Source organism: Mastigoproctus giganteus, chromosome 11 (genome assembly GCF_048544385.1).
Source record: "Mastigoproctus giganteus isolate SK-2022 chromosome 11, ASM4854438v1, whole genome shotgun sequence".
NCBI lineage: Eukaryota > Metazoa > Arthropoda > Arachnida > Uropygi > Thelyphonidae > Mastigoproctus > Mastigoproctus giganteus.
In genome coordinates this window covers 61,445,452-61,457,736 of record NC_143585.1, presented here as the reverse complement: position 1 = coordinate 61,457,736, position 12,285 = coordinate 61,445,452, and the positions used below count along the sequence as shown (strand labels likewise).

The following is a 12,285-nucleotide window of genomic DNA, read 5'->3' as shown; positions in this document are numbered from 1 at the left end:
TACTGGAACAAAAATGTTAATCTGAATTTCAGTAGTAAAAATTAACTTAGTTTTGTGCCACACCAAAACAATTATCACATTAATAATCACCAACAAAAAAGTCAAGAATTAGTCCTCCTTAATTTGCATAGCAGAAACTGCTCATACTTCTATAAATCTTTTGACTTTTAAAATTTATGACATTTTTACATATATACATATATATATATATACACACACACACACACACACACACACACACTGGTAAAAATTTTGTGCAAACTATTTACACTAATTACACTGAAGAAAGGCTAGTTTTCCCATAAACAGCCATTAATCTTGGAGATCATGATCCTTAGACAATATTTTTAGACACTGATTGTTAGACAATATTTATGAAATATTTCTTGCTAGTAGGCAACTGGATTTCAACAACTTTTCCAAAATTTGAGGAACATAATGCAGTTTTTCCTTTATATAACTTGGGATGATGTTGTGCTGGCCATATCTGAAAGATAATGATATAAAATCATTTTATACTTGTTCTGTGCTTAAGCCTTTTCAAAATAATGAAGCATTATTTTGAAAAAGCATCAAAACAGAAGTGAACAAATTGGGAAAACAAAAATAATAAAATAAAAAAGGGGGAAATGGAGTAAAACTGGAAAACAGCCCTCCCTATTATTTATGATATTCAGATGTACCGAGACAGATGTAAATTGACAAGTTCATGTCAATTTGTTGTATGCGATTCGATGCAAGACAGTTTGTTGTAAGAGAATACCTGAATGACATTTTGCTGTTTGTAACAATCTGGTAAAAAATAATTGGTGGCTATGACAATTTTATGAGTCGCACAGAGATCAGAAATTAACAAAGTCAATGAAGTAAAAAGTATAGGAAACAGAAGAAATTTTGATGAATTAGAAAGGAGGAATGCAGAAATTTAGAAAAAAGAAAAATACATTTTTTATCCATTTATTTTGTATAAAAGAATTCACACCAATCCTGTTTATGGGAAGGTTGGAAAGTGAGTATGTGCCTATATCAAGCATGTTGTAACATCTTTAATCCATGTAAAATTATTTATTATTTTTTTTTGAAACACTTTAAGGGCTTAAGTCTCAGGCTGTGAGAGAATTAGACGATGTACAAGTTAGAGCAAACGCATCATATTCTATTGCACCCCAAGGCTTAAGCCCTTAAAGTGTTTCAGTCTAAATTCACTTTATAAAGAATGAATTTATATGGCGAATTTAAAGTTAAAAGTGAATTTATATGGTGTATACAACATATATAAATTCACAGGCATCTCTCATATTGTGGAGTTATACTTCATAACTGTTTTGTCATCATTGCATCACCACGGTACCTACCCACCCACCCAACCACCAAAGAAGGGCCAAATAGCCCCAAAACGGTGCCGTCTGGGTGGTGGTATCCGCTGAGAATAAGTAACAATAGTCTTCTCCTTTGGTGAAGCATTACTTATTCAAAGTAGTGCAATATCATGGCAACTCAATGTGAAGGTATTCACAATATGAGATTTAACTAAAATGATGCCGTTTTTGCTAATTCAGAGTTTGCTGTGTTACTAATACGATGTGTTTTCACTAACTTGTACATTTTTTTTTTTTTTTTTAAATACCTACCAACTGTATCTGATGCTTTTCCAGGGACATGAATTGATAGAGGGTTGGAAAGCTAAAAGAAAATTATGGGCACAGAAATAAGTTAAAGGAACAGACCATTATACCATCCCTCAGTTAGGAACATCAAGAACCACCACAAGCCTTGGTGAAAACATCTCACTAGGTCAGAGAACTTTTCCATGTAGGGGACTCAGACTCCAATTCTGACTGCTATACAATCTCCAGGAAAGCTTACCTGCTTAACCTTAACTACTAACTTCTTACAGTAAAAACTATAGCATGGGTTGAAAACTGAATGTCATAAGATGTGGATGATCCAACTAGTATACCATTATGATCTCTACCTTTAGCCTCTGGAACAACTCCCCCTTCCCACATGTACTTCCTAAAAAATGCAACTTATAGAAGTGAAAGTAAAGTGCGAACAAGGTTCTCTTGGATCCCAATCTTTTAACCTGTCCGTGGAACTTTTTTAAATAGGATCTCCTAAAAAAGAAGTAGAATGCACATTAAAAAAAATTAAGGTGGATAGTATGCTCCATAAAAAATATAAAATATCAAGAATGGTATTGTGATCACTAAATTCACCATTTACAGCGTAGCATGTTAAAAGTTTGTATTTTTTTTTTTTTTTTATCTTGCTTTGCCATACTCCAAATTCTTTGGAATTCAGAGAACCTTGTACTCACCAAATTGTTACATACAGCAAATTGTCATGCCTCAGACTGCCATACAATGAATTGAAATGATTTTGAACTGTGTACATGGGTTAGTGTACATGTTAGTGTTTTTACAGAGGCAATAAAAATACCTTAACAAGGCCTTATATGTATCTATTTACCTTATCAGGAAATGAATATTTGAAAAGCAAAACCCAACCCTTCAGTTTCTTAGTAAACTTATACTAAGTAGTTTAGCATTAAGAATAACTACCTAGTATCTGGATGTGCCAACTTTATCAAGCAACGTGGTCTGGATGCATCATAGCAGAGACTCCACAAGGTGCAAGAGGTGTTTACACACATGATAACCCATGCCAAACTTCATCCCACAGTTGCTGGGCATTTGACTGTACTGGATACAGAACACTGAATGGTCCAGTTTACGATGTCAGTTGGGCTGGGATAAAGTGAATTTGGTGGGGGGGGAGAGCAGCAACAGTATTGGACTAGTTTGTTGAACACTCCAGTTCTCCATCCAATGTAGGAGGTCAAATCAGGTACATGCCAACATTGGATCCACCTCTCACCCCATTTTGTCAACAATATGTAATTGTCTTGGCAGTCTGGGATGTTAGTCACAGTAATGGGTGCAGTCAGAAATGGACTTCTATGCATTTCTACTGAGGTGCTGACTGAAAGGTGCCAGGGGACAGCAGGGCTGTAATCTAAATATGTCCAAGGCCATTACACTGCCAGTCTGCAAAACCCCCTTCATGCAGTGGGGTTCAAGAGCATCACGTTCAGAATGCTGGCCTGTCAGTCCACATGGTGCCATTAGAAATGCAATTCATTGGCCCAAGAATCCACTGTCCAATGGGTCTAGTCCTGTGTCTGCTGTAGGTGCATTTACTTATAACAAGCCATTAGCATGAATACTGGGTGGGCTGTTGTTGCAACAGTGAACCTGTGCTAGTGTCCACGTTAAAACAGATTATGCCATGTGTTTTGTAATGCACAGTCAGTTTCTCCACCATGGCACTTCTGACTAGCTAACTGACACACTGGATCGTTCTCTTGCTCCATTTGGTCAATCAAGTCTGGCTGGATCTTCTTACAGCTGGACTCAACACACAAGACAACAACAACAACACTGCATGGAAACATTGGATGAATGTGGCTATGACTGAGATGTCTTCTGTTAATCTGGGGCCCAATGATCATTCTCCATTGGAACTTGCTTAGGCCACATCTCCAGTCCAAGTCCATTCTTTGCATGGCAACCAGTCTACTCAATGCTGTAGTGCTGGGCCAGAGCCCAGCACTACAGCATTGAGTAGACTGGTTTCTCCTTCCTTATATGGAGAAAGTATGCTATGTAATAGAGGTAACAACACATGTCATACAATAATTCACAGGTGGGGTGACCATGCATGCCGCATTAGCATTAGTAGAGGCATTTGATACAAGAAAGCAAGCTTATGCAGCATCAGCCAAAAAAAAAAACAAAAAAAACCCCACTTCACCCCTCTGTTCGTTCAAAATACCTGTCCAGCTGAGCCTTAAATTTATTTAGGCTATCAACTTCCACAACAAGGGATGGAAGTCTGTTCCACCAACTAACTACCCGCTGGCTAAAGGCAAATTTCCACACATCTATCCTACATCTGTCTTTCCTCAATTTGAATTTATACCCTCTCAGGTGATTATTCTGAGCTAGAGGAAGAATCCCATCAGCATTGAGCATGCTTAAACCATTCAAGGCTTTATACACCTCTATCAGATCACCTTGCTGGTGCCTAGTCTCCAGACACTGTAATTTGCAAAACTTAAGCCTTTCTTCGTAAGAGCACCCCTTTGTTCCATTCACTAATCTTGTTGCCCTTCTCTGTACTCGTTCCAGCAGCTCTACATCCTTCTTGAAATGAGGCCTCCAGACCTGTATACAGTACTCTAGGTGTGGCCTGACCATCGCCTTATACAATGGAATAATCACCTCCTTATCCCTGCTGGAAAAATTCCTGTATATCATTGACAATACTCCATGAGCTACTCTTGCAGCCCGTCTGCACTGCTCAGAGAACTTCATATCTGCCTGCACAACCACCCCCAAATCCCTTTCATTCTCTACCACTGTCAGTGTAGTACCACAGAGTTGATACGTTGCTCTGGGGTTGCTGTTTCCCATGTGTAGTACTTTACATTTGTCAATGTTAAACTTCATTTGCCACCTCTCAGCCCATCTGCTCAACCTTTCCAGATCCTGTTGCAGCAGCATAGTGTCAGTAGTGTCCTTGACAACCCTGCCAACCTTTGTATCGTCTGCAAACTTGGACATTAAGCCCGATATACCATCATCAATATCATTTATATATACAGAAAACAATAATGGACCCAACACTGAGCCCTGAGGGACTCCACTAATAACATCAGTCCACGATGAGCAGTATCCATTGATCACCACTCTCTGTCTTCTCCCCCTCAACCACCCCTTTATCCGTAGCAGCAATTTGCCTCCAATGTCACACTGCTCCAATTTGTGTAGCAGTCTTCCATGTGCAACAGTATCAAAAGCCTTTCTAAGATCCAAGTATGTAATATCAAAGTTATTCCCTGAATCCAGTTCTTTTGTGATTGCATCATAGTGTCCAATCAAGTTGGTCAGGCAAGACTTCCCCTTAACAAAACCATGCTGTGTCTGAGCTATAACTGAAGTCTTGTCTAAATGATCCTGCAGTGCTTCTTTAACCAGTGCCTCCATTAATTTTCCTGGAACAGAAGTTAAGCTCACAGGTCTATAATTACTTGTGTCAGCCTTTGATCCTCCTTTGTGAATTGGGGTCACATTTGCACATTTCCAGTCTATGGGTACCTCCCCTGAGTCCAAGGAAGCTCTCATAATTATGGCTAAGGGTTTGCTTACTTCCTTTGCTGCCTCCTTTAATATAACTGGATAGATCCCATCCACCCCGGGTGCCTTTCTTGTGTTTATCTTCAACAGTTTCTCCTCCACTTTACTCCCAGTTATTTCAAGATTCTGTAGCTTACTGCTAGAGTTGAATACACCTCTGGCATTCCCCTCACTGAATAACTCCTCATGTGTGAATGTCGATGCAAAATATTCATTTAGTTTGTTAGCTACCTGAGCAGGATCATCAACACTTGACCCATCAATATCAAGTGGACCAATCTGATTCATCCCCTTCCTTCTAGAGTTTACATAAGTAAAGAACTCTTTCCTGTTTTTCTTTGCATCCCTTGCCAAGGATTTCTCGTAATCTGCCTTCGCCTGCCTAACCTCCTTTGTAACTTGGTTGCATATCAACTTGTATCTATCATAGGCTTCTGTGTCATGTGTTAATTTGTATGTATCCCATGCATTTTTCTTCTCTGCCATATGCCTCATTAGTTCATCTGACATCCATTTAGGCCTAAACCTTGAACAATATTTCTTAGTTGGTATGTAAAGCCTAGTAGCTTCCAAGATAAGTTCTTTGAATGCTTCCCATTTTGAATTTGCTGTTGGTAACATCATCAGTTGGTCCCACTGTATAGAATTTAAATACTGTCTCAGTCCATCGTAGTCGCCTTTACAGAAGCAATAACCCTTCCCTTTACCCCTAATGGTAGTTACCTCTTTGAGTAACTCCCACTTCAGAACACTGTGATCACTGCCACCTAGTAATTCATTTATCTGCAGATTCTTAATGCATGAAGAATCACTGCTGATAATCAAATCAAGAGTATTACTCCCTCTAGTTGCCTCCCGAACATGCTGATGTAGAAAACAATCATCCAATAAATCCACAAAAGCTCTGCTAGTGTGTGAGTAACCAGCCCCCAAATTCCAGTCAATATCTGGGAAATTAAAATCTCCCATTATAAGACACTCTGATTTACTGGCCCACTCTATTTCCCTGTACAGTTCCTTATTATACTCATCAGAGTCATTAGGCCTATAGCACACTCCTACTCTCAATTTTGATCTCCCAATGTTTATGTCACACCAAACTGACTCCACACTGCACTGTCCAGCGATGTCGACTGGCTTCACTTCCTTGGTTTTTATGTGTTTCTTAACTAATAGCATAACCCCTCCCCCCCTTCCTATCCTTTCTGTAGACGTTGTACTTCCCAAATTGCAGTTCTGCATCCCTTATATCTGTGTGACACCACGTCTCTGATATCCCAACAATATCTGCCTTCGATGTTTTGAGCAATACCTCAAATTCATCAAATTTATTTACTAAACTCCTAGCATTGGTGTACACGCAAGTATACCTGCACCTGTTTCTATTCTTAGCTACCCTAACACAACCCATGTGTTTACTTGTACCACAATGGCTCCCAGCAGTCTCTGAAATACCATGCATCTTGTTTTTCAGGCTTCTGCTCATTCTAATAGAAGCAGTGCAAGAATCTCTTTCACCTCTGCCAGTGGCTACTGTCAATCTATTGGTCTTTGTCTCCCCCCCAAGCTAGCAGTTTTCCGACCCACCTAACACTGCCTCGATAGCATCAGCAAATATTCTTGCACCCTTTCTATTTAAGTGTATCCCATCCCTGTAGAAGAAATCTCTCCTGTTAACAAGTACAGTCCAGGCTGAAAAAAATTCTACCCCTTGAGCCTTGCACAATCTTTCCAGGGCCGAATTGATCGACAAGGCTCTCATCATATACTCCCTCCTATCATGTCTGGGCAGAATTGCAGACACTTTCAAATTCAACCCTAATTCTCGGCTTTTGTTCAACAGTGACCTGTACTTGTTAAGTAATTCTGCCGGTCTCCTACTCTTAATATTATTAGTGCCAACGTGTACAACTATATCACCTTTTGTGCCCTTAAAAGATGATATTCGCTCTACAACGTCATCAACCTTTGCCCCTGGCAGACATACCCTGGTCCTGTTCCACCTATCTTTTTTACAAAGCATGTTCCCCATTTTCCTGACAATAGAGTCACCAACAACTACTAGTTCCTTCGGGACCAGCGCATTCTGCCTTAGGGGTTGTCTCTGTGTCACGCGATGCCCAAGTGCAAGCTCTGGCGTTGATGTGGGCAGCTGAGAGCTTGATGGGCCCCTCAATTTAGTTTCTTCGAGGGCATCCACCCTGTCCTTCAAGCTCTCATATAGGCCCACAAGAACGCCGAGTTGTTGCCTAATATCGATACACTCCTTGCATCGCGCACACACAAAGACTTTCAAATTCTTTGCAAACATCAAGCAAACACTTGTTTCAATTCATTCACTTGCTCCACTGTGCTACAGAAATAACATGCATCCCCATCCTGAAAATCTTTGTGCACATGATTATCAATAATAAATATCAGTATTTATCTTCATCTATTCAAAAATTCTCAATAACCTAATCTGTGGAGTTTTTTGAATACCCTCTGTTTTATGTCAAGTCCAGCAGGCCTCAAAAGGAACAGAACCTATTAAAAAGAAACATGTTGCATACAACTTTCCAACATATGACTTTTAAACCAATGTCTTCAGTATAAATAATAAAAGGTAAGTACATATCAGTCTGATGAGGATAGAACAGAAATTTAGGAGGATAGTTACATCCAGTAGTACTACTGGCATAGTTAGAAAGTGTGTTGCTTCGTTACCTAACAGCCTTAACAATCTTTTTGTACTCCAGAAGAACTAAACAATTTTCTAAGATGTATTTTTTATGGGCTGTGAACACACTCAGCTAACCTGAACACCATCAGAAACTTTTGTGGTTGTTGTTGCTGTCATTAATTCTTTGAAAATTATTTTTCAATAATTAGTTAAAATAATTTATTGTTTTTAAACACTAGAAATCAATACTTTGTTTCTGGGTATTATTTCAGTTTGCTTGGCTTGGTACCACATCTGAAAGTGTCACATGATAGTGTTCTGTTGCCAAAGCATATAGCATACTATATGCTCCGGCAACAGAGGATTTAACACGAGTTCAATACAACTCAAATTTTGTGTTACAGGAACAAGATACTAATAGATTGGAATGGGAGTTCTTTCCACCCCTTTATATATAAAGGGGAGGGATACATTTAGGGGTGATTAAATGGACTAAAGAATGAAAAGCAATATGAGAGCTTGCATGTGAAAATATGAAATTGTACCATATATATATTTCCTCCATTCTTCTTTTAACCATTTGATATTATGTGATATTTCATCATTTTGATTGGCCTACTTCAGTGCTTCAGTTGATAAATTGTTGTAGAACCGGCCTCCGTAGCCGAGTGGTCAGGAGCGGGAGTGCAGTAGCACACGCTCTTTAAGTAGACCGGGGTTCAAGCCCCTGACAGCTGAATACGGTCAATCTGCCAACCCGCACTGGACCAGCGTGGCAGATTATGGTCCATTTCCCTCAGCATGAATTGTTGAGGAGGCTTCCATCCTGCAGTGAGTTGATAATGGCTGCACTTTTTTTTTTTTTTTTTTGTAGTTGGCTAAATTCTTATTTTTCAATATTTTAAAGCCTTATTAAGCATTAATTATTTTTAATCTATTGAATTATTTATCCACTGTCTCACTTTCTGTCACTTAAATTTCCAAGCATTTTGTAGCATAGTGTTTTCATGTAGCTCGTTTGTGATATTTCATAAATTTGGAATTTTAGCTAGTCTCTTCGGTGGTTACTAAATTCTTTAGGTATCAATTGGTTATTTTCAGCATTTGCCAGTAAATTCTACTCTAAATTTTAGTAGCCTCATTAATTCTGTACATAATCTCCTCTTATCTTTTATCTTTTCATTAAGGCTTTGATATATTACACACACACACACACACACACACACACACACACACACACACACACACACACACACACACACACACACACACACAGTTTTTCCTGATAAAACTGCACTATTTAAGGTTCATTCACAATATGAGCTACTTTTATAATACCATAAGATTACAAGTATGCCAAAATTAGTGGGAAGGCAAATCACAATATTCAGATTTATAAATTTATTTTCTTATTACAACAATTTATTACTGCATTCTTCTCTTAAAACTACATTTATTTATGCTAATTAAAGTTATTAATTCATCTTTGTAGATTAAGAAAAGAATGCTATACAAATATTTTGTCTTGAACATTTGAAAATATTCTTGGGAGAAAATATTTTAGGTTATGCATGTTAAATGAATTTAATGGCATAAATTTCTAATAGCAAAAAAAAAAAAAAAATCTTTTATACAAAGGTATGCTAAATTCAATAATTAAAACTTTTTTTTTTTTTTTTTTATGTAAACCCCAAACACGAGAGGTATTAGAACCTATAGTACTTAGTACCATGCATGGGTTGGAGGTTGAGAAGACGAAAGAAGATATTTGTTGACATTGGACTTGAACTTCTGTAGATTGTAATTTTCAGGAAATACGTATGAAGGAAGGTTGTTCCAGAAAACGGCAGTTGAATGAATAAATGAGGAAGATGAAAAGTTGGTTCTGTGGGTTTGAAGTTGGACAGTAAATGGATGTTGGCTGGTGGCGGCACGTGTTCAGATTGTTTTGAAAGAGAGAGTGGGAATTATAGAAGCCAATTCAGAAGAACAGTGCCCATGGAAGTATCTGTAGAAGAGGCATGCAGCAGAAACAGTGTGTCTATGAGAAAGCGAGTGGAGAGACTCTGTTAGAGATGAATCATTAATTAACCTAACTGCCCTCTTCTGAATGGAATCAAGAAGCCTCAGAGAGGATTTGGGGGTACCACCCCAGATGTGGGAACAATATTCCATGGCAGGGCGGATTTGCGATTTATACAGAGTGAGCAGCTGTTTGGAAGAAAAGTAATGGCGAGAGCGAAAGAGAAAACCAAGTTTTTTAGATGCAGAGGGAGCAATATTTGTAATGTGCTTGTGCCAAGAGAGACTAGAAGTAAGGGTAATCCCCAAAAGAGATATATCATTTTGCCTAGAAATCGGAGTGTCACTAAACATAAGCATTGGAGCAGAAGGATCCTTTTTGCGAGATATGACAAGACTGAGTTTTAGAAGGGTTGAAATCAACTAAGTTGTCTTTGCCCCACTGGAGAATTACCTGAAGATCGGCATTTAAGGAACTGGTAGCATATTTTCGAAAAGTTGAAGCTGATTGAGCAGGACAAGGTTTCTCAAAATGGAAAGTTGAATGCAATGTGCTATCATCGGCAAAATTATGGATAGGATTTCCAGTCAATGGAAGAAGGTCATTGATATACAAGAGGAAAAGAGTGGGGGAAAGAACTGAACCTTGGGGGACACCGGCATTAGTGGAGAAGTTAGAAGACAGAGAGCCATCTACCATCACCCTCAATCAGCGATCGAGAGAAAACTGGATAACCAATTACTAAAAACAGTTGGCAAACCATAAGATGGAAGCTTGTTTAGAAGACCTTTATGCCAAACACGATCAAAAGCCTTTGAGATGTCAAGAGCAACTACTTGTGTTTCACCAAACCTTTCCATTGAATTAGTCCATAAATGGGTAATATAAGCCAGAATATCTCCAGTGGATCGAAACTGACGGAATCCATACTGGTGATCGTTGATCAGATGGAAGGTTTCTAGGTAGTTTAAGAGTTGGCGGTTAATTGATTTCTCCATTACTTTAGAAAGAGTAGAAGTAATTGCAATGGGACGATAATTGGATGGGAGGGATTTGTCGCCCTTTTTAGGAACTGGCTGGATATGAGCAAATTTCCAAGCAGAAGGAAAAACACCTTTGGAATAAGAAAGTGAAAAAAGGCGGCAAAGAATAGAAGTAAGTTCAGGAGCACAGGTTTTGAGAACAAGAGGAGAAATACCATCAGGACCTGGAGCTTTCTTAGCATCAAGATTCATCAAAATCCTTCTGATATCCTTTTGACGGAAGACCACAGGAGGCATTGAATGGAGCGTGTTGGGAATGGTGGGAGGTGTTTTACCAAGATCATTAATACATGAGCTGGAAGAAAAATGGGATGCTAGCAGGTCAGCTTTATCCTTGGCTGAAGTGACAACAGAACCATCTCATTTGGACAGAGGTGGGAGCAGAAATGGGCAGAAGTTGCAGCCAATAGCTTTGGCAAGAGACCAGAATGCTCGGCTACCATTAGGACAAGAAGCAAGTTTTCTACTCTTAGCCTGTTCAAACTGTAGTTTGAACTGATTAATAACTGCTTTACAATTGTTGCGAGCTTTGGTGTAGGCAGAAAATAAAACTGAAGAATTAGAAACAAGCCAATTACGATATGCAACATTCTTCTCTTGGACAGCCTCAGAACATTTATTGGAAAACCAAGGTTTAGATAAAGGACGAGATTTTAAAGTGGAGTGTGGGATAAAGGATTCCATTCCTGCAAGAATAATTTCACTGACACGTTCTGAGCAAACGTTGACATCAGAAGTTTTGAAACAGTAATCCGACCAAGGAAAAGAAGAAAAGAAGTCTCGCAGGTCATCCCATTTTGTGTTCTTGTAATGCCAAACAACACAAGGTTGCGAATAGCCATGGGATAAAGGTTCCATTGGAGAAGAGACAATCACCAAGTTGTGATCTGAAGTGCCTAAAGGACCTCTCACTTCGACCGTGTACTTAGAAGAGTTGTTTGTGAGAAAAAGATCAAGCGTATTGGCTGTATGATTAGGATTGTCGAAATTCTTGTAGGTAAATGAACAATCTGTGCTAGGTCATTAGTAATTGCAAAAGCCTCAGCATCTTGACCTGCTGGGTCGGTGTGACTAGAAAACAGAAGCCAGCTGGAGTTGTGAACATTAAAATCACCAAGGAAAATTACCACACTGTTAGGAAAGTTGGACTGGAGAAAGTCAAGTTGCAAAGAGAGGAAGTCAAAGAGCTCCAAGTTATTAGTGGAGTTGGGAGAATGGTAGAGACAACAGATGAATTTAACACAATGAGGTAGAGAGATTTTAAGCCAGAGAAGATCAAAGAGAGGAGATTCCAAATTGCCAAGTCTCTGACAGGGAATATCAGAACGGACATATGCACAAGTACCACCTTTGAGG

General features: G+C 38.9%; 1 long non-coding RNA gene across 1 annotated transcript in view; it reads right to left on the bottom strand.

The window, feature by feature from the left end:
* Positions 1 to 378: 378 nt before the first annotated feature.
* LOC150078050 (uncharacterized) overlaps positions 379 to 12,285 on the bottom strand; it is a 40,585-nt gene continuing 28,678 nt past the window's right edge. The window contains exon 3 of the long non-coding RNA XR_016547634.1: positions 379 to 487. This is a non-coding gene — a long non-coding RNA (uncharacterized LOC150078050). The remainder of the gene's footprint in view (positions 488 to 12,285) is intronic.